This window comes from Octodon degus, unplaced genomic scaffold (genome assembly GCF_000260255.1).
Source record: "Octodon degus isolate 3935 unplaced genomic scaffold, OctDeg1.0 scaffold00001, whole genome shotgun sequence".
Classification (NCBI taxonomy): Eukaryota; Metazoa; Chordata; class Mammalia; order Rodentia; family Octodontidae; genus Octodon; species Octodon degus.
Genome location: NW_004524577.1, coordinates 20,959,203 through 20,977,291, shown reverse-complemented (window position 1 = coordinate 20,977,291; position 18,089 = coordinate 20,959,203). Strand labels below are relative to the sequence as shown.

General features: G+C 40.3%; 1 pseudogene; it reads right to left on the bottom strand.

The window, feature by feature from the left end:
- Positions 1-13,128: 13,128 nt before the first annotated feature.
- LOC111812814 lies at positions 13,129-17,965 on the bottom strand (annotated as a pseudogene).
- Positions 17,966-18,089: the final 124 nt, after the last annotated feature.

The window sequence follows — 18,089 nt, the reverse complement described above, 5'->3', positions numbered from 1 at the left end:
CTGCCTCATTCAATTCCACATCCCCTCGCTAAAATCATCACCCTTTACAGATTGGGCAGGCTGCTCAAGTTTAGAGAGATGTGTGATATTCTAAAAGCCATAGACCCAACCATGGACAAACAGATTTGAACCTAGGACTTCTACCATAACCATGATTTGTATCCTACAGAAATTTCTGTCTTAAAGTAATGAAAATAATCTAAAACCTAACACAATAGCTACCCGTGGGGTCTGTCAAATCTGGGACATAATAAAGTTCCTAAGTAATGATTAAAGAGAACTTGGGGCTGATTTGTTATATATTTTAGATGTGATTTCTTTCAAAATGTAAGAGAAACTGAATTTTTTTTCAAATTGATACTTATTTCTACTTTTAGAAATCCATTCAGGGAATAGTTTATTCTTAAATCCAAAGTAAAACTTTATTTTCTTATATCCAATGAGACACATAGAATACTGCTCTGGATACATTTATTTAAAAGACTTCAAATGAACTTTCAAAGAAGCCCACTTAAACTTTAAAGACTCTGTCTCTAGCAAAAAAGATTTTTATTTTTACATAACTGTAGTCTTCCCCCAAGTCTGCCTTTCTTAATGTATATGTAGTGGTTAGCTTGTACAGTAGAATAAGTAATATTCTGAAGCTATTGGAAAATGTTTGCCTGTGAACACTGTCTACATATGCAACATATTTCATGCAATGTAGTCAGGAAAATGTGCCCCTGCATGTGTGTGTGTGTGTGTGTGTGTGTGTGTATGCACGCGTTTCTCATCAAAGCATACCTGTGAGTACTTAACAGACAGCTCACTCCATCCTCAAATTTTCTTCAGAAGACATAAAGAAAGTATTTGTTTTCTCTTTTAATTTCTCATTTGCTTGGTGGCTCTGTACTCTTCGCTGCCTCCTGGAATGTGTTGCTTATAATTAATGAGCATATGATAACTTACTCTTCTCGAGAATAGGAAAAGCAAGAAAACAAATGGAAGGCATGCCCCTCCCAAGAGCAGCCTGCCTGCACACTGCTAATACTAGGAAGAAGGATTTCTTCCCCAGTCAGTAGGAAAGAGGTTTGTCTGAAGGGTACAGCAGCCTGCCTTTACCCTCCGCAAGAATCTTCTCTGACAAAAGCCCACCTACTCAAAGAGGAGGTTAATTACTGCTGCGTAATTACCTCGGGAGAAAATTGTTAAGATTAGTGAAGCAGCACTTCCTCAGTGATTACAAGCTCCCCGGGAACTACTAAAGAGATATTTGTTTACAAAAGAATACCTGCACATTGCTAACAGAATTGTGGAAATTATTTCAACCTCTCATCGATCAACTATTTGTAAATCATAGTGTCCGTGCATATGAAAGTAAAGGAATGGAGGAAATCAGGAATGAATGAATGGACATAAAAGGGAAGGGAGAAGAAAAGGAAGAAGAAAGGGCAAAAAAGTAGAAATGAAGAAGGATGGCAGGCAGAAAGAGGACAACAGATGTTCACCTTGCAGCGATACTACCTTGCTAGGATGATGTATTCCATTTCTGTAACAATCATGACTCAAGAAAAGAATATAATACCTACTATTTTGGTTTTAAAATATGGAAAACCTTAAGATACTTTTTAAATAAATATTGAAAGAATGCTCCATTATAACCCCAAGAATTTGTGGTGATTTTATTATTAATTTTAACTAGACTGACAAAAGAATGTTTGACAAATATCTAACAGGGTAAGCTAAGCAATGATACATAAAAGTTCTGAATAATTCAAAATGGGAAAAGTAGTCGTCGCTCACACTCAATGGCTACCACAGACTGACAGAGGTTTTAGCAGAGGGTCTTTCTCAGTTTATGCATTCAGCAGCTCAGGCTAACAGGGAAGCCCCTCCTCTTGGGTACAGGTGTGCACACCAGAACTAAACAAAGCTCTGCAGTCCCACTTGAGCCATGAAATCAGACAACTGAGAAGGAAGCAACGTCACTTCTGCTCACCACTGCCTGGAAAGTGTCACCACTGCTTCAAGGGAAGCATCAGTGAGCATGAACACAGTTCTATATATCGTACCCGGTATGAGACAAGCTTGAAACTACTTGGAGAAGATCAATAAGGACACATCCATTACCCATGTACGTCCATGGGACACCACTGGAATAAGCTTCCTGCTGTTTTAGTAAGGCATGTTCAGCTAGCAGTATCCACAGTATTTTAATTCCAAGAGAATTAAAAGTATATATATATATATATATATATATATATATATATTGGTTTTTCCAAATGAACTGAGGATTAATAAAATAAATAAAAAATGGAATGAATATAACCTCCATGTAATACAATTATAAAGATTTAAAAATAGAGCCTCTGATTAGCAATTAAAGAGTTAAAGTAGCTCTAAGTGAGTATTCTGTTAATCTAGGAAAATGAGTAAGCAGGCAAAATACTTGCCTAGCATAAGCTGGCTGCAGGAAGGTTCTGTCTGGGAGCACAAGGTAGAAGAGGTCTGGAGTTAGAGACCCAGAGAAGTGGAGAGCTGCGGGGTCTTCCAGAAAATTGGGATAGTGTAGGGGGGCTACCATGTCCCACACACAGGGTCAGGACAAGCTGGCTTCAGAAGTGTTCAGAAGAAAAGTGTCTGCATGACAGGACACAACACAAGGAAGGTCACAAACACGGCTCTCTCTTGTTTGACAAATGTGACAGAGTAGAGAAGTTCATGTCTGGCCATGGAACTTGCATGGCTTCACTGCAGAAGAGCTTTACAAGCAAAAACAGAGGCAGTGATGCCTGCGAGGAGACAGCAAGGCCCCCAGCAGGACATGATGTCGAGAGGGGACAGAGGACTGAGGCATACTGCTGGGGACGAGGAAACAACTTCAGAAGCACCATACAGCAGAGCAAGGGCACCCAGGGAGGTGAGAGCCAGGCACATATGCATGTCCCACTAGGTGAGGAGGAGCCAGGCATGGAGAAGTCAGCACCGCTCTGTGGGCCCCGGGGCCCTCAACGGATTATAAAATCACAGTAAAAGCAACAGTTCCTGCATATACTCGGTGATCACAACACTGGAAACTGAGAGCTTCTCAAAGAAGGTGTGCCACAGTGGATTATATGCAGCATCGCGTAAGGAGAGCTCTACAGCCGTCCTCTAAGCAGTTGCCTCTCAGACCAACACTGATGAACTGATGAGGCAAGGCTCCAGCATCCTGACCACTTCAAGCAGAACAGGGCTTTTAAAATTTATTTTAAAGTTTAAACACTCACATAATTGACTTTTTTTGCGGAGAGAGAAATAAAGTTTCCACCACTCAGCGGGCAACAACTGCATTAGTTCACAGCCTCCTGCTCACGTATTTCTTTTGCCTAAATCTGTCCTCACTATGTAATAGATCACCTTCTCTGCTCCTGAATTCCCAGGCCTCCCGTTCTGCGGTTTCTGTGGTCTCCGAATGCAGAGCCCAGAGACAGGCAGGCTTAATATTTATTAGGCCTGGAGTCCATTTATACTCTTTGTAGCCAATTGAACACCAAAATAGGATCGTCAGAAAATTCCAAGGAAACCACTAAAGGGAAAGAAGCCAAAATTTCAAGAGAGCAGACGTTTAATACACTTCAAGCTAAGTTATTAAAATGTGCTTATTCTGGGCGAATTATAGGACAGCGCTCTACGGCTGCTTAAAGGAATCATATTTGAAAGTAAAGCTTACTGAAGCTTTAATGAAGAGGGCCAGGTATTTGCTTGATTTCTTAGCATCACTTAAAATACACACTGTCTTTTAGGCCAGCCAAAGAAAGCTGGCCACAGGCTGGCATGTCTGTACAGCGAGCTAACCTCTCTGGGAAGACAAAACAAGCGGGAATCTCTGCTTTTGCTGTGCACAAGTAGATCTTTGAAATGATGCCAAATTTGTGTTGGAAACATTATGTAAAGTAAACAGACATTTGTCTTCCCAAGGTGTCCTCCTTTCCACAGCACAATTAGAGTAAGAGGAAATAGACGAAAAATATTTTCAAAACACCCAGCACATACTAAACATCTGTTACATATTGCCAATTCCAAACCGTCATAATGCCGTGTTTCAGAATAAGTTCAGAAAAAGGTCAGTCTTTTTTTAAATTTTTCTGGCAGCTCTTTTCCAGCAAGCTCATGTTTGGATATGAAAGGCAACAAATGGGTGAACACAAAGAAAAGGGTCTTAAAAATGTAATTTTCTTATGAAAAGGGAAACTTAGGTACCTTAATCCTTCCTCAGAATCAAAGAATGAAAGTACTGTGTGTGTGTGTGTGTGTGTGTGCGCGCGCGCGTGCTTTGTTTTCCAAGATAATAACAACAGGCAAAATAAAATTGAAATCAGCAAGTGAAATTCTATTTTCATTTTATGCTTTCCTTTGGATAATCATATAAAATTAGAACTAAATCGTCAGCTGCCCTGTTTTTACGTTTTAGTTGGGAGACTGAACATTACTTGCTTTTTCTTATCAATCACACAAATATTTCTTTGAATATCCAGGAAAATGAAGGTGTTCCAGATTCACATTAACATTTTAAAAATTATAGCTGATGTGTATGAAACTAAACAATCAATAAACCAACAGATAAATATAGAAAAATCTTTTGGCAAGCTAAATCTCGAAGGAATTTAAGTACTACATTGATATTAACTAAAATCATACTTCAAATGAGATTAAAAGTGATCAATACATTCTAATCTTCACTAATTCTTTAAATTGCTATTATTATAATTATTGATTTCTCTATTTAATTGAACTGGTCTATGCGCCAATCTCTAAAAAAAGGTTAATTATCCTGTAGGATCTTTAGTACATTCCATGATGGGATGAAAATTTGGAACCCTGGTTTCAGATCAATCTCACAGTTAACCAGAAATCACCTCACTACCATCCCTACACACCTTTGTTTCAGGTAAGGTTGCAGGAAGAAACGGGTGGAGTCCTCCACTGTGGTTGCACGCACAGAAAGTATGATGCAGGCTGGGTTATTTCAGCACCAAGGACAGAAACCATGGGCAGCCATTACTCTATACAGGTTGGGGATAACGCAAGGTGGGCCTTCAGAGTTTATTCAACACAGTCCTGGTTAGAGGCTCTTTGCAAATCCACAGCAGGCAGCAGTCAACCAGAGCAGCCCACAGGGAGGAGTCCAGGGGAAGAGACAGTGTGGCCTGCCTGCTCTCCCACCCTCAGTGGCAGCAAGGAAACCACAAAATGTAAAACCTTATTTCTCCAAAACAGATTTCCTCTCAATCATAACGGTGAAATCCAAGACATGCTTCAATCTAGACGGACTGAAACTGAATGCAGTACTCTTTAAGTAAAATAAGCTTAGACTAAAAAATAAAAATAAATATTCCTTTGAGGCCTATATCTCATTTGTTTAAATAATTATATAACAAAACAACAATCTAGTGAATGGAAGTTCTAATTTGTAGACTAGTCTGCGTTACACAGTATGACAAAGTTTACTCTGACTATTATCCTGGCTGGACACCTGTTGATTAAGAAAAATAAAAAACGATCTGATCTATCAAATTGCCCTATCCAATGTCTGCTCCTGTTGTGCATTACTGATGTATTTTTTAATGTAAATTCCATTCAGAGCTATGCTCTGACGAGATAATGTCCAAATTCGTATTTGATGATTGATGCTCTCTGAATCAGTTATAATTGAGCCTAGACGATGTTGAAAATTCCTTATAAATCTGACAATTTATGATTCAGGTTTAAGTGCTCTAAAAACAGAAAGAGAAAACCTCAACATCTCAAGTTTTGGGTTTTTTTTTTTTTTTTTTTTTTTGGAGGGGGTGTTGTTTGGTTAGTTTTTTTGCGGTACCAGGGATTGAACTCAGAACATCAAAAGTTTTCATTTGAAAAGAACTGCACTAATTATGTCTTTAGAAAAATGAACAGCATGGGGTTTAGGGCCTTCTCTTGATAGACATGTTAGTGGGATACATAAAATGCGCCTCATATAGTTATAGCCCACACAAAACAGTATGTGCAAAAGAGCTTTGAAAACTGGAAGGCCTTCCCCAAGTGTTAGGTTTTATTACATATTTGTAACTTATAAAATGCTTCAGTTCTTTATTTTCTAAAGGAAAATATGAAAATGAACATTCTTCTTAAAGTGTGTTTTATTGGGAACACATACTTTTTAGTTGTGCAAGAATAAAACTTAACCTTTTAAAGCTTATCAAATTTTTGAAAATCACCTTAAAAGAGCAGAACACTAGCAGAAATTGGCTTCAAATTATGCTGAAAAGCACTTTTCTATGACACTGCGCTCAACTACAATACTTCCTATTGAAAAGAATTTCAGCAAGGTGGCCTTCTCGGGTTGGGTCCACAATGTCATTCATGTCTTTTACAGTGTACATATAAACTGCATACTGAACATTGTAATCTGGTTCTAATGCCATTCCCATGCCCGTATTTGTTCTACTTCCCAAGCAACTCTCAGACCCCAAATAAACTTGCTAGTTTGAAGGAATATTTGGAAAATACTAATGCAGGATAGGTTGGCAGGTAAATTATTTCATTTACTATGGTGAAGTAGAAGCAATAATAGCCACTTTACCTTCACATTTTACAGTATGTTCCAAGCACAATAAATCTGCCACAGGGAGTTGGTTTTGGGGAAAATGCCCATTGACAAACATTTGTGACTGGAGGAAAGAAACCTATAACTTAATCAATTTGGAGATCAACTGCTGCATACCAATGAGTTTACTGTCTATTGCAACCTGCTGTAATTTCTGTGCAAACTAGAAACACGCTCGCAACTTGAACAGACAGGTAACTAGGTCAGACGAGTCAGTACCATTCCTGAATTGTGGCTGAAAAGATAAGTGAACATGGAGCAAGCAGAATTTGTGATTGAGCTTTAAAATACCAGAATCTTCAAATGAGTGTTGACAAACAATTTTGTTTTCTTTCAATATCTGCATATATAAGCTTTAGGAGGATCCTGGGCCAGGCTGATCTGTCATAGTTTATCACAATGCAGGAAAAGAAAACCCAGCAAAGTTTTGTTTTTTTTTTTTTTTTAAATGGACTACTATAGCATTTCAAGATAATTCTTTTTCAAAAATAATCTCAAAGCATAATCTCCATTCTGTGTAATGTAGCAAAGATTAAAATACTTGGAAACAATTTAGGTTAAATAGCTTCACTGCCTATCAGTGATGATACCCAACGTACAGTTTCCCAGGCATGGAGCGGCTCTCACGCCCCACTAGTTTGATCCATTTGATGCATTAGGCATGCTTCATCAGCAGGAAGATCTAGAAAAGCTGCCTTTTTTAAACTGACACAAAATACATATACAATCATCCTTTGTTGACTATCCCACTTCACAGGCAATTTCAAATAATTAAATGACAATCTAGATTGCTGATTATCAAGGCTATCGGTCATAGCTAATGAATAAGAACAAAAACAATGGTTCAAAAACTACCATGATTTGATGAGAATCTTTTACATTAATATAGAATAATAAACCTAGGAGATTTGATAAAGTCAACCGGATACACTAAATACCACACAACTGCTGCAAGAATAAAGAATACATTTCAATAAATTAATGTTTCACAAAGAAATATTATCAGCAGTACAAAAGCTAATGGAAATGTCTCAGCAAAGGTTTAGTTCACTACAACTTATACACTAGAACAGAGTTCCACTCCGAATTGCAGACCTATTGTGTATCATAATAGAGAACTAGTACACCTTCTACACTAAACGAGTTTACTATTAACAGCATTCTTGAGATTAAGTTTTTTTATTATTCAGATACTCAACTATATTTAGTTAAAAGTTAGGGAAAACATTCTTAAAATTTCCAACACAAATTCCCTTTTCTGGTTCTCAGGTTTCCATGTATTAAAATTTTAATATACAACACATCAAAGCAAAATACTCAGTATAGATTCCTAATCCCTAAAGAAATGACTGTGTAACAATGAATAAACCAAAGAACATGTTTACACAAATGGTATTAACTCCTCTTCATACATGCACCACACACACACACACACACAAAAACACACACACACACACACACTTGTACATTCAAAGAAAGACTGCAAATGGTTCTCAAATCTTGGCAGACCCAAACTGTTGGCCAACATTACCGGATGACACAAGTCACTTTTTTCATGTTCTTTCACATTCAAGACCAAAATAGCAAAAGTAAGATGGAGCTTCTTCTTGTATGTGGAAGACGAGTTACATGGCTAAAACAACAAAAACACATGAAGCCCTGTGCAGACTCAGGTCAACATTTTTATGTTAATTTCTCCACCCTAGACATGTTATCACGTCTGGATTATTTGATGATATACCCACTTATAAGGTTAAACACATCGTAAGGAAACTATAAGAGGATAAAATACGTGAAATGTGAGTTTTTAGCCAGAAGTTATTTTGATCTATCAGAGGATGGAGAAGGAGGTCTGAGAGAAAGCTGATAGTGGTAAAGGCCCTGATACCATCCGAGCAATGTGTGAGGTGCTACAGTACCCAACGGCATTTCACAGAATACTCCAGAACTGCGAGTACTGGCCCAGGTTCGCTCATCCAAGCTGCAGCACTTGTCAAAGGTGCTAACAGGTGGCTGAGTGATTCTCGGCATTCAAGTGAAGCATGGATCCAATTAGTCCCTTCATTTCATACTTTTATAGATGTGTTCAGTGATGTATCACACCTACACAATGTTAATACTTCACTAATTTCCAATTAGTTAATCAATGGAGAAGAAATTTCCAGTCACTGATAAGAATTAAAATATTCCAAGCTATTAGTTTGATGAGTTGTTTTCTTTCCTAACTTGATGTCATTTCTTCCTTTACCTCCTTGCTTCCTGACAAGAAGCAATATTAAGCACTACAAATCTGAGAACTTGTAAAAGTAACGTAGTATCACGCAAAAGGGCAGAAAAAACACAATTCTTTCTGTTCCATGATCTGAAAATCCAATGCATATCTTAAAAAGGAAGAAAATCTTAATTTTCAATGAATGCCAATTTCTGACCCAAGTGTTGGGTGGGTTTTATAGCTAATAAATTCTGGAACAATTCTAAAGAAAACCTAATTTGATAAAAGTGCCTATCACAAAAAAAATCAATGTAACAATATAATTGCTTTTATCAGGAAATGAAGTAAATAAAAGTATGCATGAATCTGCTTTCCAAATGAAATAAAATTCCTACCCCCACATGGAAGAAAACCTACAGCATTCTTATCCAAAACCGTGATTACAATCCAGTAGAAACACCTACTGACACAGGTGTGCAGCCATGTGTCACCTGCACACAATCACACTTCACTTATATTTTCATGTACCACTTAACAAATTTTAGCTACTGCCAATGAAAATATGCTGCACCTCAATGTATTTTTCTTTTATTAAATACTGCATATATGAGCCACTTACTAAGATGTCTGGCAAAATTCCAAGATGGTAAAAGGAAAATACAGAACAGTTTATTTGACCAGGTCTACAACCATAGAGACACGGAATTAGTACTATATACTACGTTTATAATTCAAATTTAAGGGTGAGCAACAGACACATTGAAGTTGACATGCAAACAATATTTTCTTATTTATTAGAAAGATATGGGCTGGCCAAATAGCTCAGCAGATTAAAGCACCTGCAAGCAGGTACTGGGGCTAGAGGTTCGTTCAATCCCTGGGCCTGCTGTGCCGGCCCCACCCCTGGGGCTCACTGAAATAGCAATCGAAACTGGGCATGGTGGCATGCGCCTGTAATCCCAGCTCTTGGGAGGCTGTAAATATGCGGATCACTACGAGTCCAATCTAGTAGTGAGACCCTTCAACACCCTGTAGACCCTTCCCTATAATACAAAAAAAAAAAGAAAGAAAAGAAAGATACTACATGTTTACATCAAACTATGGAAGAGAAGATTTGGGAAATGCTATTACTATACAAGTAATGCAAAGGTCAGGAGAGAGAAATGAAGACAGAAATCAGCAAATTTTCTTACTGTTTTCCTAAAGGGCCACCTCCAGCAACTTGCATTCATCACCAAAATTTTAAATCAAATATATATAAAGAGTATTTCTCAAGATTTTATCTTTTTGTCCTTTTAAAAATGTTACTAAAGAAAACTCCAAGATCAGGAACTGTCAACTGTCATCAATAATACGTTCATGAGTTACAAATGAAATAAAGGAGAAGAGGTGCATAGTTTTCCACAGCTATATATTTTTATTTGACCATAGTCAATAGACTACCTTTTCCGAGATTGCTTTTTGTTCACTTAGCATTCATTCTAACCCATAGTTACCAAAGTCCTGTTTAGAATGCTACAGGGGGATTAGCTCAGTGGCACAAGTGCATGCCTGGCAAGTGCAAGGTCCTGAGTTCAATTCCTGATACCAAAAAAAAGATATCTTAGAATGCTACAGGCTTGACAAATTCCAGTATTTTTATTCTAACAAGTTAGTCTGGTGGCGAGAGATGAGAAGAGAGAGAAGAGCAGAACATGACACAGGCTAGAGGAGAAGTTTGGTGTGTGCCGAGGGCTGTGACACCAGCGAAAAGGCAGGGCAAACGTTCAGGCACTGCTTCAAGAAAAACAGAATGAATTCTCGCTTTCTAATGAGGAGTAGGGGACCAGGGCCTTCATTTCAAAGGAAGGGAGTTGTGAGTATCAAAGGCAGAAGAAAGGCAGCTCAGAAAGCAAGGAAGATCAGCAAGCCCAAAGGAGAAGAACAGGAGAACAACTGTGCACTAGTGATGAAAATTCCTCAACAATAAATGTGTCTAAAAATGCAAACACACACATAAAGAGGTGCTATAGTCTTCCCAGGCACAGGGGGAGACTTTCCTTGGGCAGTAGAATAGCAAGGATCAGGAGGGCAGCAGGGCAGGACAAACGAGGACGTTCAGCATCCTGAAATCTATACAGGGATCCCGACTTCCCTGCACAGAAGTGGAACCATTGATGTCAGCAGTAAACAAAGATTCCATTAAGACTTCTTATGTGATTTGGATATTCTGGTGTGGAAGGCTTCTATTCGAGTAATTGTAATTCTTTTACTTTAAATGAAATGAGAAGGAGTAAGACCTTATGCCATATTTTCTATCTTAACTCCATAGGCCAAAATCATCTTTCATGGAAAAGGCCACAGAAGTATAATAAAGCCTTCAGGCAAACTGAAGATCAGTCGTTGAATAAATACCATTCTGTGCCCATACTTGGATTTGAGAACCAGGCAAATACAAATGTTATTTGAATGTTCTGTAAAAAGTTATTACATCTATTTTATGTAGATGGTCATAAAAACTGAACTATGACATTATTTTTTAAAAATTCATTTTTTTCAAACTTACTTGGCTTTCATCATTTCACATGGAAACTCAGAATAATTAAGTTTCTACATGCAGATATCACTCCCAATGATGTCACTTAAGAGCTCACGAATAATTCCTTAATGTACGAAAGTTGAGTATTTTGTGAAGCACCATATCTTGTATTTTGCAAGTATTGCTTCCTTAAAAGGTACTTTTCAAGTATGATTTCTCTTCAGAACTATAAATCTCCCTTTTTAAAGAAAATACTTTTCTTCTTGCTGCTATGTGGTTGGGAAACTTTTCAGCTTATGTATGAGTCGTACAATCCTCTTTCAAAGTAGACATTGCATTCTTGAGAGTCCATTTTCTCCTCAGTTTACACTGACTTTGACTGTGTGAGTTCAACAGACCCATTCACAATACTCAACATGTACACCACCTCGGTGTCACACAAAACAATGTGGAGTTGTATCCAGTGAGTGTGAAGACGCTCCTGTTACACGTGGGCCACTTTTATGATGCAATGCTAGTGGAAAACGTTTCTACTCAAGGCCTGCTTAGTTAATACTTAGCAGATGCACAAAATGGAAGTCAAAAGCTGCATTTATTTCCTTGACAATGTGAAGGATAGTTTGAACATTTTCCATTGAAAATATCAACCCTTATGTGATATAAAATATAGGTGAAAATTTTAAACCCCACTTCAGGAGCCAGATTTTCATGTTGTCATAAAAAAGATGAAACTGAATCAAATTATACATAAGCAGCACAATTATACATAATTATTAACCTCAAGCCCTAGGGAAGTCATTATGTGGTAGCTTATTTGAAATAGTATCAAATAATTCTTTCATAATATTTTATACATCATTTATGTCAAATATTTAAGATTTAATATACTTGGAAAAAATTTAACTAAGAGGTTTGATTTTTCACATTCCTCTCCTACAATATATCATAGCCAAAGAGATATTTTTTGAGTTAAGGAATGCTATAAACAATTACATTATCTGTAAATGCACTAGATACTATCATGTCACCAGGTACTACTTGTTCTTACCTTTCCAACTCAACATTAGCTATACAACTGAACAGCACAAAAAGCAAACATCAGACAACGCAGGCTGCTCAATTCCACTGGTACAGCATAATGTCCCTATTACAGAAACTTCCTAGTGCATCTCTACCACCATTATTGTAATTTCAATGTGGTCATATTTCTTTGTCGATGAAGATTTTCCCTTTACATTTTGACAGCTGATTAACCACAAAAAAAAGACATTCTCTCCCATGATTTGTACACCTAGCATCTGAAAATCTCACTCTTATCTAACAATGACCATCGAGCACAGTCTCTAAATCCCACACCACCTTAACCCTCCTCCTTCCATGACTATGACTAGCAAATTCTCTGAAAAATCTTGCCTAACATGCATACAACTTTGCTTTGGTCTCTCACTTTCTTTCACAAGGAAGAGCAGTCAAACTATATTCCCTTCCCATTGCCATCTGCAGTCCATCTGATAAGAGAATTTCAACTTAAAGAACCACATGTCTAAATTTTGGTAAAACAATAAAAACAAGCCAAGAAAACCCACCCTAGTTTCCGATGTCAACTGTTTTATTTTCCTGCTTGTCACATCGCATTTTCTGTGTGTACTGTAGATTCTTATTCTAGGGGACACTAATTAGTTTTAAATGGTGTTAAATGCCATCCCTGCAGATGCAAGTGCTTCACTGGGATTTTTACTAGAGAAAAGAACTCCTGTAATTTAAAACTACTTTGTTTTTGCTCAGTCGCAGCTGTTAGGGAAACACTGAACTGTAGAGAGCTGGAAAGGTTTTCACATTTCTCTCCTTTCCAGGAGCTGTGCTGCCTTCCCAACAGGTCTTTTCCCCTTTGCCACTGTGAGTCCAGGCTTCCCATCCCCCAATGGCACCAGCGGCAAACTGCATGAAGCCAGTCAGGCTCCTCTCCTCCCCCTCCTGCTCCCCCTTACAAAGCCTTGGCTCCCCTTAAAGAAAATCCTCCAACAACGTGTCAATTTTATATTGGCCACAAAGACAACTTCTGTTGGGGGAAGGGAAGGAAAGAGGGACTGGAGCTTGGCTGTCCCTTTCCACAGACTGGGATCTTTGTGATGATCAGAAAACATTTCCTGCATAAGAAATCAACACACTGGCTGGTTGCAGGGCTGGGGAGCAACAACGAATATGTATCAGCTCTTTCCACAAATGAATGGAACACAACCATTAACCTTCCAAACAGGAAAGTTATTTTTCTTAAAATATGTCACCCCTTCTTGCATTATTAAACAAAATCCACAACCTCAAATCTTCTGATCACTTTCCCCACCAGGGAGAAGGCTACAAATCACCCCAGTACTTTATTTTTCCTCTGAATTTCTGTTGCACAGTGTTTTTTGGTTTTTTTTTTTTTTCCAGCTAGCTCACCTCTAAGACGTTCCCTCTCTCCTGTGCCTATCAACAGGGACCAAAAGAATAGCAAAACACACACACACACACACACACACACACACACACACACACTTGCAAAAGGTAGATGGAGCCTCACAGAATCAGTCTGTGTTTTCATTCTACTCCCTCTCCTCTGAAGTCCCTGTGGAGGTGACTTGACCCTGAAAACCCCCAGTCTTGCTTCCAGTGGGCTTCTGGGGACCCATCAAAGAGGAGTGCTCCTATCTTTAGGGGTAAGAAGTCACTTGGTCCAAACAGGGGTGACAATGATGGTTACCTTGTAGCCACACAGACTTCAAGTCCAAGAGGGGAAAAAAGGGAGCGCCACGCTAGCAGGCAGTGCGGAACGGAATTAAGGGACCAAGTGCTGAGCCAAAGGAGAAAGAAGGGAGAAGTCCACAAATCTGCCTCACAGGGGGGATGCACAGGTCTCCCAAGAGGCTGCAGCCTGAATAAAGGGCCCCTCTGCCTGGTCCCCAGCCTCCAGATCCAACTGGCTTCTCCTTTCAGCAGCTCCATCCTGCCCAGTATCCCACCTGCACTTCCGCGGCACCTAGCAAGGCCAGCCTGCTCAACTCCCCAGCTGGAAGTTCTTCAAACCCTAAACTAGCTTAAGCCACCCTTGTGAGTGCAGATGGCAAGCCCAAGGAATCCAAGATGCCAGGCTACCGGAACAAGGGCAAGGCCTGGCCGGTGAGCAGCACCACATCCCAGCTGCACCCACCGCCTCCACCCCTGGCACCCTCCTCCCCCGTCCGCGGGGCACTTACCTTCTTTGGGCGGTCGTCTAGCCTCCCTGGTAAGGTTGCAGACTTGGGTGGTTTGCAGCTCCTGGGTCAGACAGCCCTCAGTCTGCTCATTCAGGGGTAAGACGACATTATTTAGCAAAACCAGCGACTGGTCGTCGATGCCCCACTCGCCCAGGTGCTGCGGGCAGGTGCATTTTGTATACATGATCCCACAGGATTCTGTTCTCCCATTTTCTGATTTCAAGCAGCTCTCCAGCCAAGTGCATAAGACGTGGCAACCGAACTGGCTCGGGCTCACCTTGTTCAAAACCAAAAACTCAAAAAAAGACTTCTGATCTTCTTCCCCTTTTTTCTGTAATCCTGGGAAATCAGTTGGAAACACCCGACGTATCTGAATAAAATTTTTGTCATACTGTAGAAAAACAAAAGCATTCTTGGAATTGCAGAGTTGCATTATAGAATGATTCTTTCTTAAAAGATCCTTTATTTTTTCATGAGAAAAATGGTCAAACTGATAAGCCAGTAGGGAAAAGTTAGAGCAGCTAAGGTCCTTTTTGGAAAATTTCAGGTAAATGCTATATTTGGTTGGATCTGGATTTTCCAGCGTCCAAGTGCAGTTTGTAAAGTTTTTGGGAAACATTTCACTTACAGAATAGGATCCGTAAATGACTCCCTTCACCAAAGTGGAACACCAGAAGTCTTGGGCAGCATTAAATCCAAACATAACCAGGAGATAGGTGGAAAATATATAAATCAGCAGGTTACGAACAGCCTTCATCCTATGACATTTGGCCTGTAAAAATGGCAATAAAAGTAAAATGCAAGCCAGAGTCTACGCGCACCGAAAATCTAAACTGCTTCCCATATTACAGCCAGCTGTTTTCCGGATTTCAGTACAAAAACCCTTTTTAAAAGAAGGGCAGGTAATTTTTATTTTATAATGCCGGAAAATTATCAGTTGCTGTGTGAACAGCGCCCTCACGTGGCCATTCACAAAGGTCCAATTCTCCACATTCAATTTAAAAAATAACATTTAATTGATTAATAGGAATGCCCTAAATCACCCACCAGGATCTCTTTCACTTCTGCTATCAATCTATCCAATGAAGAGGTAAAACGTGGGGTTTTTAAATATCAGAACTCAAAGGTTAATTTTTGGAACATTTTTAATCAATCCCCACAATCATCTCTCTCCGTCCTCTGCCTGCAGTAAACAGCAGCGCACAAAATCTAATCTGATAATCTGGGAGCAGCTGTCATCACATTATTTGTTTTCGCTTAAATGGGAAAAGTAATTATGATAAATCATAGCCCCGATGTTAAAAGCACAAATGCTAATTTGTTCCAGACGGAACATCAGCTCCCTAACCCCCAACTTGCCTTTCCAGGGGCCACCATAGGGAGTGAAGAGAAATTCCCTTGCAGAAACATGGGCGTTCATGCGGATTGACAGTCTTAAAACCATGCTCCTAAAGGACTTGGTGGGTAGACAGACAGGGAAGATTCCTCAAGGCGATCTATCCCTGCTGAGAACCGGGCTCCAAGGCAATCATTTCAATGAGGCATGCCCTCTTGGGGTCCGTAAAGTGGATCACTGTATTAGTATCCGTATCCAAAGGCAATGTGGGTGAAAAATCTCAGACCTGCAGTAATTGACTTGGCTGTAGTCTTTTCACTTTTATTTTTGAAATCAGGATTATTTTACCTAAAGTTCTCTACTGTAATTTAAGATTTACAGAGAGCAAACAAAAGACAATATTTTCTTCCCTAGTGGATTTTAGTTATTGAATAGCTCCCTCACAAAAACAGTTTCAAAGCTCTTTTCTTCTAAATTTATTTGTACTCTGGCCTTGCATAATAAAGCAGCCCTTGATTATATTTACCTCTGTAAGATGCTTGCCAAAAATAACTTGAATATTTTTCAGCTTTAACCTTTGTGAAGTTATTTGTTAAAGGACATTGCTTTTGTGTTTAGCCTTTGAGCCAATAAAGATGACCAAGTTAATTTTAAAATTAAACTTTAGGCTGAGGTCTCGTCCACTGTTGTATGAACAGACAGGCAGTAGTGAAGAGTTCTCCTGCCTTCTGAAGCGAAGGATAAAACCTTCTTCCTTCCCATTGCATAACACATCCACGCATGCACTCCAAACCCACTGACTGAAGTCCCTGAACATAAATCTGCATTTTACAGATTATAATTCAAATTCTCTGTCACGGTATAGGCAAAAACAGCTCCAACCCTAAATCTCTATAGAGTAGCAGTTTGAAATAACACTAGAACTGCCAGGACTATCGAAACAGCGTTGTCTGCTATAAGCACACAACTTAATGAGTAATGCCTTTGCTTAGAGAAAACAAAGTCAGTGGGCAATGAATGGTTAAAAAAATGGAGAAAGTTGTAGGAAACGATTGGAAATCGTTTATTTTTTTATTTTTCTTTTCCTTTTTTTTTTTTTTTTCTGCTGTAGCACTTTGTAGGCAATGCAGGTCTGCGCAGCGTTCTTCGGGATAAAGTGTAGGCGTTGAGAGCCAATGTGACAATAAGTGTCTAAATTAAGATATCTACCCATGAAAGGGGGCTTCATTTCATACACTGGAACTCAAAAGAGGCCGTGTTTCTTTGCCTGACGAAATCGGTACTTTCGCTTCCGTTCATCAGACCGTGCACGTCTGCAATGCTGTGCTCATCAGTGATGAGAAAGTAGAGAAATACTGATTTCCCTTGCTCTGCTCGCCAGCCCAAGAGAGCACCCTCGGCAGAAGGTTCATGGCTAACCTGCCTTGCTGTACCATCTTATTCGTTCTAAATAATAACAGAAAAAAGGCACGAACCCCCACCCCCCCCCAAAAAAAAAAAAAAAAAAAAAAACCTGGGACTGCAGGGCCTGCTAAAACTGTATTTCCCTCTCGCAGAAAGAATGGGGGTGGGTTGAAGGGCTGGCTGGCCACCGAGCTCGCAAAGATGTTGCATTTATTTATTTATCCGCCTCTCGCTGAGAGGCAGAGCGGCAGAGTTTAGCTATTCTCAGAACTGATTTTCTGGGTGACACTTCAGTCGAACACAGACGGCGCCATCACTCCACCGATTTTGCTGTTCCCCCACCAGCAGACCCAACGCCTGCTCTTCTCCTAACTTCCTGCAACCTCCCAGGCGCCCCCGGCCCTTAAAATCGCCCCGACCGCCCCCCGCCGGGCCTCGCGGGTCCCGGCGCGGACTCCCCCGACCCCGCGCGGCCGCAGAGAAGGCGACTTCTCCAACTTCGCGGCCGTGGCGGGCGGGCGGGCGGCGGGAGCGCGGCCCCGGCACCCCGCTCGCGGCGCGGCCTCACCTTGCACCCCGGGCTGCGGATCTCGCTCTACGCCAGCAGCGGCTCGCGACCCAGCGACAGCGACGGAGAGGCGCCCGTGCGCTCGGGACCGCCGCTGCCCATCTTCCTCGGCGCCGCTCCGGAGACGCGGGTCGGGCTGGGAGACGCGCGGGGCGAGGGACGCGGCGGCGAAGGCGGCGGCGAAGGCGGCGGAGGAAGCAGACGCGCCGGG